The sequence below is a fragment of the Grammomys surdaster genome, unplaced genomic scaffold, assembly GCF_004785775.1.
Source record: "Grammomys surdaster isolate TR1022 unplaced genomic scaffold, NIH_TR_1.0 65, whole genome shotgun sequence".
NCBI lineage: Eukaryota > Metazoa > Chordata > Mammalia > Rodentia > Muridae > Grammomys > Grammomys surdaster.
The window spans coordinates 820717-831501 of record NW_021604567.1 but is presented as its reverse complement, the minus strand read 5'-3'; the positions used below and the strand labels follow the sequence as shown (position 1 = coordinate 831501).

General features: G+C 42.0%; 1 protein-coding gene across 3 annotated transcripts in view; it reads right to left on the bottom strand.

Annotated features, from left to right (window-relative positions):
- The window catches only part of Lmo7 (LIM domain 7), a 130197-nt gene extending 128169 nt beyond the window's left edge, over positions 1–2028 (bottom strand). For all 3 annotated transcript variants that reach the window (XM_028771760.1, XM_028771778.1, XM_028771770.1), the window contains exon 1: positions 1971–2028. The gene's annotated coding sequence lies outside the window, so the exon portion shown is untranslated. The remainder of the gene's footprint in view (positions 1–1970) is intronic.
- Positions 2029–10785: the final 8757 nt, after the last annotated feature.

The following is a 10785-nucleotide window of genomic DNA, read 5'->3' as shown; positions in this document are numbered from 1 at the left end:
ACACACACACACACACACACACACACACACACACACACACACACACACATGCAGGCAGCACCAAATGGACAACTGGACGAAAAGACAAAAACAAACAACAACTAAGCAAAAGCCATGAAACTAGGAGAGAACAGTGGGGACAGGAGGAGTCAGAGATGAGAGAATGGGGGAAGGACTTGATCAAAACACAAAGGCATGTAGAAAAACAACAAAAGAGCAAGAGGTGCCATCATCAAACATGTTTAGTCACACATGTATGGAAGCCCTATTCAACAAGGGAGATCCCTAAATTATTCTGAGCAATGGGTTATCACTAGAAATATGTAATCTACGACAGGACTTCTTTAAGTAGAGTATCTATTTACGCTACCTAAGCTAGTAAATATAAACAAAACTCCACACTTCTGTACAATGCCATCTACCTCCTCCGCAAGACTGCGGAGCTTAGCATCCATGAATAGATGCTTTCCTCTAAACCCTTAAGTAGCCAGACTCAGCGCTAAGGTAGTTTTTGAGTCACATGCTTATAGGTATTTTCTCTCTGCTAACTTTTGAACACATAAGAAAACACTTAAATCACACAATTTGTAAATCAAGATAATTTTCTCTCTGCCAACCACTTGAGCAAACCATGCAGGCTAATGAAGTGAGGTTAAATATTACTCAACAAGGGTTGTGAGCACACAGCAGAATGAGGAGGAGAAAGATCCTTTCAACTTCAACCGTGGCCCTGAGGGGGCTTCTTCTGGGTGAAACCCCAGAAAGCTGACATTTCTGTAAAGCACAACTGGCTTAATTCCAGTAATGTCATATGTAATGAATTAAGGAATTAATAATATCCTCAAAGGAGTTTGGACAATTAGCAACACACTGGCTTCCGTGGCCATCTTCCTGACAACTCTCTACCAAGTTCCGTAGCTTATGCAAACCTAAACTGTCATTGAGCCCAGCAGCTCCATGAATCAGGCAGATTGAAGCCATGATCTGCAGTTCACAGATGAGGAAAATCAGCCTCCAGCATTAAAATTCACTTGTAAATGTAAATAAAAGTTGAGTCACTTGTATGGACGTCCAAAACGGAAAAGAAATCTAACCCCTTCACTTGGAACCTTCATTGCAAACAGCACCCTTCAAAGGGAGGAGAATCAAAAGCATCTAAGCAGACAGTAGGCCAGCATGATGGTACATACTGGCTACAAGGACCCTGCCCCAAAAAAGAAAGAAAACATCTAGGTTCCAGTAGTCCACTCCCAGAGTTTACATGCAGATTCCATAAATATCTGTGTGATAAGAGTCTAGATTGGAATTATCAAGTGCTTTCAAAAAATGTGGGTGGGTACTCAAGTACATTCTTATAATTTATTTGCTCACTTCTGCAACTCATACTCTCCTCTGGAATTTAATTTTTTCTCTCACAGGCCTGCTCTTACCCACAAAGGTCACCTATTTGGCTAACCATACTATGCAGCCACTGGAGACCCAAGTAATATACAAAGCAAACAATGTGGACCCTATACCATCAATCAGGGCACTAGTCCATTTAGCGTCTGGTAAATATAGTCTGGAATGTTGCTCACAATGGTATCTATTAACTGAATAAATAGTCAGTGACTCAAATTGATTTAGGTAATGCAATGACTCCACTTAAACAAAGAAGAATTAGCTACTCTGACCATTATGTCTTCCGGATGAAAAGGATCTTTTATAGTGAGACAATTATATACCGAGTAAGTTATAGACAGATATAATCAGTTTCCTCCTCAACGATCTACCCATAAAGCAATACCAGCCTCTTGCTTATTTACTAATTAAAAATAATATATATTACCGACGCTATCTTTAGATATCTAAACCGATAACCCCTTCCTTACTGGCTCATACCACAGAGGTGTCAGCTTGCAGGGATCAAATCTCACTTTGGACTAAGGACACAAACCTGTGACTATAGCCAGCAGGCCTGAAATACTTACTCACACAACAGGACACCATTTTCTAGAGAGGCTCGAAAATCTGTTGTTTCAAAATTCTTCTCAGTTACAGCCTGAAAGACAGATTTGGGTGTTAGTTAAATAGGGGTAAGAAACAGGGCAAATTTATAATTTTATTAGCTACTAAGCATTTAATCTTTAATCTGAATGATTTGCATGTAGCACCAAAAGCCGTTCTTCATAGGAAATTGTGTACTTGTCTGTGCTACAACTCTTACTATGAACAAACACACAGAAACAGCAAATGTTCCCTGAAGTTTAATCATTCTGTTGGCTATGAATTTCAAAAAGAGCAAGGGCATACAGGCTTGAAGGGAGGAAGGGAAAGGGGGAAATCATGTAATTATATTATAAACTCAAGAAATAAATACTTTTTAAAAACTAAAGTGAATTCCCAGTGTATTCTTAAAAAGAAACTAAAGACACTCCACTAAGAGTAAATATACACAATTATAATATAAACTGGACATAGCATTTACATATGTACATCATTGGTTTCGATTCCATCCTTATCTTCCTCATTTCATTAAAGAACTAAATAGCAGCCACCCCTACCCCTACCCCTACCCTTACCCCTACCCCTACCCCTACCCCTACCCCTACCCCTACCCCTACCCCTACCCCTACCCCCAGGCCCGTGTTCAGCAGCTGGCAGCAGGAATCCTTGTTCTACCTGCCATTCTGGAGGAAAATACAGTTTTTGGAATCATGAATTTGAAAGTCATGAATCTTGCATCCCAGGTCAGCTAAACTGGTCAGGCACATGATGGAGAAACGTTCACCACACTCCACCTAACCCGCTGTCGCTGCTGCCTTCTTTACAGTTCACCTGCAGCTCTTAATTCTGAGCTGTTAGGTGACAAAATCAGTCACCTATCTACGCAAAGTTAGCAGAGCAGAGCATGGTAGTATAGGTCTACACTGAGAGAGAGGAGAAAGAGAAAGAGAGAGATAGTGGGGAGAGGAGAGGAGAGGAGAGGAGAGGAGAGGAGAGGAGAGAGAGAGAGAGAGAGAGAGAGAGAGAGAGAGAGAGAGAGAGAGTCTGGCCAGGCTGTGATATCCTTAAACCTAGGAAGAAGGGGAGAGGATCCTCCCCACGTACAGCAATCACCTATAGTAGAACCAGACAACTGTGCATGAGCCTGGTGTCTCTGTTCCTGCTGGGAACACTGGGGTAAAGATTAACAATAAAAAACAAATAGCTCTTCCCTCTAGGAGCTCAGTCACATAAGTAAAGACATAAAAGCATAGCATTCTTCTTAGACAGAATGATGTACTCCTTAGAGAATTCTTTTGAGCGGCCCACCCAAGGATTAACTCAGATAACCTGTGCAACCAATTCCAGAATTCCCCCACAAACAGATCAGAAACAAACTCAAAATGAAGGTGGACCCACGTAAGGAAAGTACCGCCAACAGCTCATTCTTCAGGAATCTCCTATCGATAGTCAAAGAGCAAGGCCCAGAAATGCCTAACACAGTCAGAATCACCATCGCTAATGAAAGCAAACCCCTCAGAAGCACCGGCATAGGACAGCCATGCTACTCTCAAGCCAATCTAGATGGGAAGTGGAGGCCTAGAAGAAAGAAAAGCTGTGAGCTTCAAATACGAAGAGAGCAATAGAGAGTGACAGTCACCACAGTGCATGGGCCAGTACAGAGAGCAAAGTGTCCCAAGAAAAGAGAGAGAAGGGGCTCGAGTCACACATAGCTAAATTCAACCCCACTTCCACTACCCAAGAGCTATATGATCTTAGACATGTGAAACCGCCTCTCACGCAAGTCCACTCATCTAAAACAGGAAAACCAATCATCTGCCCACTCATGTGTAAAGGCGGAGATATTTTACAATATGGAATAACAGTAGCCAAAGAATGCACACCTTGTCCATGACATGATTCAATCCTGCATTTACCAAATTATTGGAGTGTCAGTACTCCAATAATTGGAGATCTAGCCAGATTGAATTATACCTAGAATGCTATTTAATAAAGTTGAGATTCTGAAATAGAAACCCCACCTAGCCAGGAGAGCTTATTTCAAAAGATGATCAAGATGGAGCTAGAAAATTGGCTCACTGGTTAAGGTGCACTAGCTGTCTTCTTGAGAAATTAGGTTCTATTCCCACCACCCACTCATAAACATCTCTAATGCCAGTGCCAGGGGTTCCAGTACCCTCTTCTGGCATCTTCAGGCACTGCACACACATGGTGGATGAACATGCACACAGAATTTTCCTAATGAACATAAAAAGTATTACAGAAAGGTAAAATTCTAGTATGATTTCAGGCTCTTTTCCTATGTCAAAATACTAATGTACTCAGTCTTCCCTAAATTCAAACGATGATAAAATCATACTTTATCTTATTCTACACTTATAAAAATATAGTCTGACCATATGAACATGTTGAAATTTTTCCATTTATTTGTATTTGTATGCACGTGTTTGTGTGTGTGTGTGTGTGTGTGTGTGTGTGTGTGTGTGTGTCCACTCAGATCAGAAGAGAGTGTCAGACAGTTAGACTCCTACAGTTAGACTTTCAGGTAATTATGAACTGACTGAGGTGGGTCCTGGGAATATAACTCAGGTTCCCTCAGAGAATATCAAGAGCTCTCAACTGCTGGGCCATGTCATGAGCCCCTAGTCAAAGATTTTAAATAATAATCTGTATGTTGAGGGGATAGAAATCTGGTAGGCTCAGTAACTAAAGAAGGCAAGCATCCCAAAAGCCAGTTTGTTTTGTGTATCAGAAATCTTAAATCTGGGGCTGGGCAGATAGCTCAGTGGGTAAAGGAGATTGCATCCAAGACTGATGACTTGAGTTTGATGCCTAGAACCCACATGGTAGAAAGAACCTACTCCCACAAGCTGTCCTCTAAGGTTTACATGCAGGCTGAGTATAGTATGCATGAAGAACATATGTCCCCCATCCCCAAACACACACACACAATCTCAGAAGTCTGAAGTCTGTACAGCCTCAGACCAAAGTGAGCAGACCTAGGGATTTACACTAAGATAAAAACACACAAGGACATAAATATTAGTTTTACAATATCATAAAATAAATGACAGCTGCAAGCATCTTAAATTGCCCTACAATAGGAGATTTGTTAGAACAGGAAAGGTGCAGATAGATACACCAGGAATGGACACAACATTTCAACCCATATAATAAAGGTAGATTTATCCCTTGCAAACAATCCTTAAAATGTTTTTCTATAATTCTATAAGAAAGCATCATTCAAACAGAACAGAAGTAGATCAACAACAATTATTCATAAGTGGTGGAATAAGAGCTATTTTAGGTTTTATTTGCTTTATAGCCTTTAACAGTCACAAGCATCTGTGTAATGAACAGACTGATTTTGGAAGAACAATCGTCAAAAGAAGTCAGACTCCATCAGGCATAGGCAAATTCCTGTGTTTCCTGCATGTCACAGAGGAAGGCAGAGGAAGGCACCAGTTGCTACAATGGACAGTTTCTCCTTATCTATGAGGCTCACACAGCATTAAAATCAGTCCTCCTCCTCCTCATCTTCATCATCATCTTCTTCCCATTTCACTAAGAAATGTGAGGCATAGAAGCTGAACTTTCCAGAAAAGCATCCCACACAACAGACTCTAAAACCCAACAGCAGCTCCTGGGCGTCCACTGAGAGAGTGACAAGTACATCAGATGGTGAGGTGGTGGGAAGATATAAACAAGTGAGTAATTCACTGTGTTCCAGCTACTTAGAGTTTAGAAGTCTAATGCACGTCACCATTATGCCTTCAAAATCAACCCCTAAGTGCTGAAAGTATAAATAGCAACTCAGATTTTTTTAAAGGTTTTAATCGTCCGACGTCAATGAGATGTATTGTCCTAACACAAATTGAGTGTGTGTGTGTATGCATACGTGTGTTCCTGTGTGTGTGTGTATATATGTATGTATGTATGAGAGAGAATAAAAATAAAACATTGATACTGGAAGATTTTATACAATGGGAATTCTTTTTGGATACTTTAACCTTCTCTAAGTAATTTATGACTATTAGAAAAGGCAATGGAAGTGCATGGCAGAGACAAGTAGATCTCCGAGTTCAAGGTCAGCCAGGTCTACAGAGTTTCAGGATAGTCAGGACTACATAAAGAAATCCTATCTTTAGAAAAAAAAATGGGGGGAAAAAAAGAAAGGAAAAGAAAGCTTGCATACTGTGTGTCTGTTATGTACTGGTTATCCCACCTCAGTAAGCCTAAGAAAATTGATTAACTTTTAAGCAGCAATTTGTACAACCACATAAAAGTAAAGTCAGTTATAACCCTTCCTGAAGAACTAAAGTGAGATGATACAAAACTCTGAGAGTTTTAAAACAAAGGATAGCTGAAATTTACAGTAAGAATTTCTTTCAGTACAAGAGGACACCTGAGCTGCATTCCTTAAAGTCACTTGCGACATCTCCAGGTGCCCAGACAAGGCCAGGTCAGGATTCTGACACCCATGAGCCACTCTGTCCCAACTCCTACCCCAGTACTACCTACCAATGACTGTAATACCGTTCCCAGTTTGTGCTCATCTGTGAAATGGAGACCAAAGGCATCTCTCTGTCCTGTGGAGTGAGGCTGAAAATTAAAGGAGATGACACACAGGACATTCACAGCACTCCCCTGGTTCAGAAGCAGTCCCAGATAGCTATCACTGCTGCTATCCAGCCAGAGAGCCTTCCAAAGTAGAGAAAAAGCTTTCTCATAGAAAATGGGTGTCTAATTTGCAAGATATTAATATACTATTCTTTACTTAAAGAAAGAATCTGACTCCAAAGCCACTAAATCAATTCCGTGTCTGGAAACACTGTAAAAATTATAATGATCTATAAAACACCTCATAGCATGGTGAAGGCAGTTTGTTTCTAAAAATTAAATTATACTTTCAAATGAGATCCCATCCTTACATTAGGACGAAAAATATTGGGAAGAAATCAGAGTTCTGAAAAAAAAAAAACTGCCTGGCAGTTTTAGTCGTTTGGGTCTTCAATGATTGTGAACCTTACTCATTAGTAAGCTATTTAAGGTGTGATACATTTTACATAATGAGGCTGTGATTCATAGGATTAAGTAAATAGAGACCACAGGCTTTCCACTTAAGTTATCAAACGTCAAAACAGGCGTGATCCCCTTGAGGCTAGCCACACCTTCCGTTCTGTACAATCTCATATTCTCTCTCTCTCTCTCTCTCTCTCTCTCTCTCTCTCTCTCTCTCTCCCTCTCTCTCTCTCTCCCTCTCCCTCTCTCCCTCTCTCCCTCTCTCCCTCTCTCCCTCTCTCCCTCTCTCCCTCTCCCTCTCCCTCCCTCCCCTCCCTTCCATGTGGGCCAGTTAAATAAAATCACCATCACCTTAAATAATTCGAGGCCATATTTATTCAAAGGCAGGGTTTAAGCTCAGACCTGTCTCATATCACTCCACATCGTCCTGATTAAATGACAGCTCAGACACCTGATTGTCAAAAGCAAAGAAATATTTGCCCTCTCTCCTTCGCAGTACACAAAAAGATATCTGAAAACACTTAGCCTGCTCTAAGCAAAAGGGCACCCAGTGTACCCCAGGCTCCTCCTCCTTGCAGGATGACATGTATCCCCATGTGCTGTGTGGTCATCCTGTTGGAAAAAAGCCATGAAGTGACAGACCCAAGCTGGGGCTCCTGGGTGAGATGCCGGCTGGAAGTCATAATTGAGCTAGTGGCGTATAGGAGGGACAGAGCTGGCGCCAGGACACTCGGCACAGCACTGCTGCCCAAACCTGTCTAGCAACCTGTAGTCTCCAAAGCCATTAACAGGGAGTTTTTAAAGGGCAAATCTTGTGGAAGAAAATATTAGCTAATGACAGAGGCAGCAACCGTCAAGTTCATAAGCATGCAAATACTGCATTACTTTGTTACGAAATGTCTAAATTCAACAAATTTACCCCTTGAAATCTTTCTTGTCTGGCTGATGGTCTTAGTCTAATCCTTTCAGTTGATAAGATTTCCTGCCAATTTGGAGCAACAGCTTTCCCCAAAGTTCCATAGCTCGGTTCCAATTCTGACCATATGGACCATATAACTTAAATTCAAACATTCCAGAAACTTCTCAAAGACCATTCCATGTCTGTCTGGTTACCAGCAAAACACCCACTAAATGCCCATCAGCAAGCCCTCACATTAAAACCTTTCACATCATCTTATTAAGCCATTGAAAAGTGTCTACAGGGGCTGGAGAGATGAGTCAGTGGTTTAGAGCACTGACTGTTCTTCCAGAGGTCCTGAGTTCAGTTCCCAGCAACCACATGGTGGCTCACAACCATCTGTAATGGGATCTGTAATGGGATCCTATGCCCTCTTCTGGTGTGTCTGAAGACAGCAACGGTGTTCTCATATAAAATAAACAAACAAATAGCCGGGCAGTATTGGTGCACACCTTTAATTCCAGCACTTGGGAGGCAGAGGCAGGAGGATTTCTGAGTTGGAGGCCAGCCTGGTCTACAGAGTGAGTTCCAGGACAGCCAGGGCTACACAGAGAAACCAATACACATTTAAAAAAAAAAAAAAAAAAGTATCTCCAATCCCGAAGGCTGTCTCTATATTTTTGTGTAAGTCAAGGCTACAGAAATCAGGGCTTGTATGCATTTGTTTAGAAAGGAAAGGAAGGGGTCATTGGCTGACCAACACTAGGCTATGCGCTTCAGTTGCACTGACAGCTGATTCCAAATTGTCACCTCACAACTGACGTAGCTACTAGATTATTGTTGGGAGCCGACTCCTAGCAGAAAGCGGCTATCATCTTTGCAGCCATCAGACCATATACCCTGACAAAAGACTTGTTTTCAACAGCCCACAACAGCTGAGCACACTCTGATAAACACCTTGTCTTTCTCACATATCTTGTTTTGTGTTTAATGCCCCCAGCTGCAAGGCGCACATGGTAAAGTGTCTTCAGCTGTGTTCCCCTGCTTGTCCACGGCTGCAAGGCACATGGTAAAGTGTATATATACCCATGATTTCCTTTCAGTAAAAGGGGACTTCATCAGACACCCTGTCTTGTCTCCATTCTTCTCGTCTCTTTCCCTTCCATCCCCACTCTCTCTCTTGCTAAACCCTGACCTGCAGACCAGAGCAGCAGCACAGGCCAGGATATAGTGGCCCCCAAACATGGGGCAGAATGGGTTGTTACAGATTATGGTCCTTCAGATACAGGTCCTCATCCTGTCAATCAGTTCAAACTCCAAAGAGCATTGACATTAGAAGTCACCGGAACCATACCGTGAAAGCATCTGCAGAAGACAGGTCTGCTTTCATTTTCCGCTGGCATGTGATGACGACCTCCTAATGAGATGGGCTCTTCCACAAGAAGAAGCTGCAGGCAACTGGGTCCAAAGGGAGCTAACGAGCTTTGTAGTCCGCCTCTAGAGCTTGCAATGAGCCCAACCCCACTCCCTCTCCATTTTGGAAGCAACTACCGCATATCCCCATGACTCCACAAAACAACTCACTTCCTGTGACATTCCAGAAATCTTATCTATAGCTGTTTATAATACAGTAATTTTGACAGATCTCTTTAATGACACATACCCAAAATTCAAATACAAGGATGATGCCTCACGGTATACATTAGACAAAAACGTAATTCAAAGAGAACAAGGGTCTACCTCATACCTCTTTTCTTTTTTGAAGTATATTCACTGAAAAGTTTGTTTGCTCTGTTAGAAAAGATAATTTTTCCCAGAAAGATAGGTCTTAGCTTGTAAATTATGCTCACAAAGAGCACCCCTCCCTTCCAAAGAAGAAAATAAGAGTCCAAGAAACTTAGGTGGGAGGTCCTAACCTCCCTTGACAATGATAAGAAGCAGCCTAATTTCCCCTGGCGTTGGTTCCCTCAGCTACAACCTGAGTACATATGATGCCAATCTATTCTCACTCTGTGCTTTGAGGCCCATGACCCTTCCCTACTTAATGCCTTGAGTGTAAAATGTCTCACACAGGCTCATGCGTCTGGACCTGTGGTCCTTAGATGATGATGTTGTTTTTGGAAGTTGTAAAATCTTTAGGAAGTGCGGCCTCACCAGGAAAAGTGGACTACTGTGTGACACCTTTACATTTGTAACTTTCCCTGATTCTTATCAGGACTCTGCTTCCAGGTCTGCAAAGGTACAAAACAGAAGCCTTCAAGCTCCTACAGCAACAGCCTACGACCGTGGAGAGAATCCCCACAGACGGTGAGGCAGAATACATCCCTGCTCCTTTAAGCTATTGTTCCCTGTCAAGCAGTTGGCTATAACAACCAGAAAAGTATCTGCTCCTTTAAGCTATTGTTCCCTGTCAAGCAGTTGGCTATAACAACCAGAAAAGTAACCAAGATACCCCAGTTTATATATATAGAAACGTGAGTTACAGAAAACTTACTGACGTTGAGACTTGGGTCAATAATCTTTGAACATCAAATTTGGTGACTTCTAAGTCACAGAGAAGAGCCTACCTCCTATGCTTCAGGCATCCCAGTCTCTACCACATGCTCTGTCACTCAGCTTCTGACTAGCTAAGATGCAACAAGCCACACATGCTCGGTGCTCATGGGAAATCCCATTACTCCTTCTAGAACCATGTACAGTCAAAAAGATAAAGCTTTGGGTTAGTTACAAGAGGTGGATCTTAGGGGAAGAAGGTAACTTGGGTTTTAGAGAAAGACACAACTTTGTTTCCTAGGTCCACTTTACTCACATAGCCAACAACTTCCACAGGTGAGAAACAAAACCTAGATCTGCCAGTTACTCGAGAATAAAAACCAAGG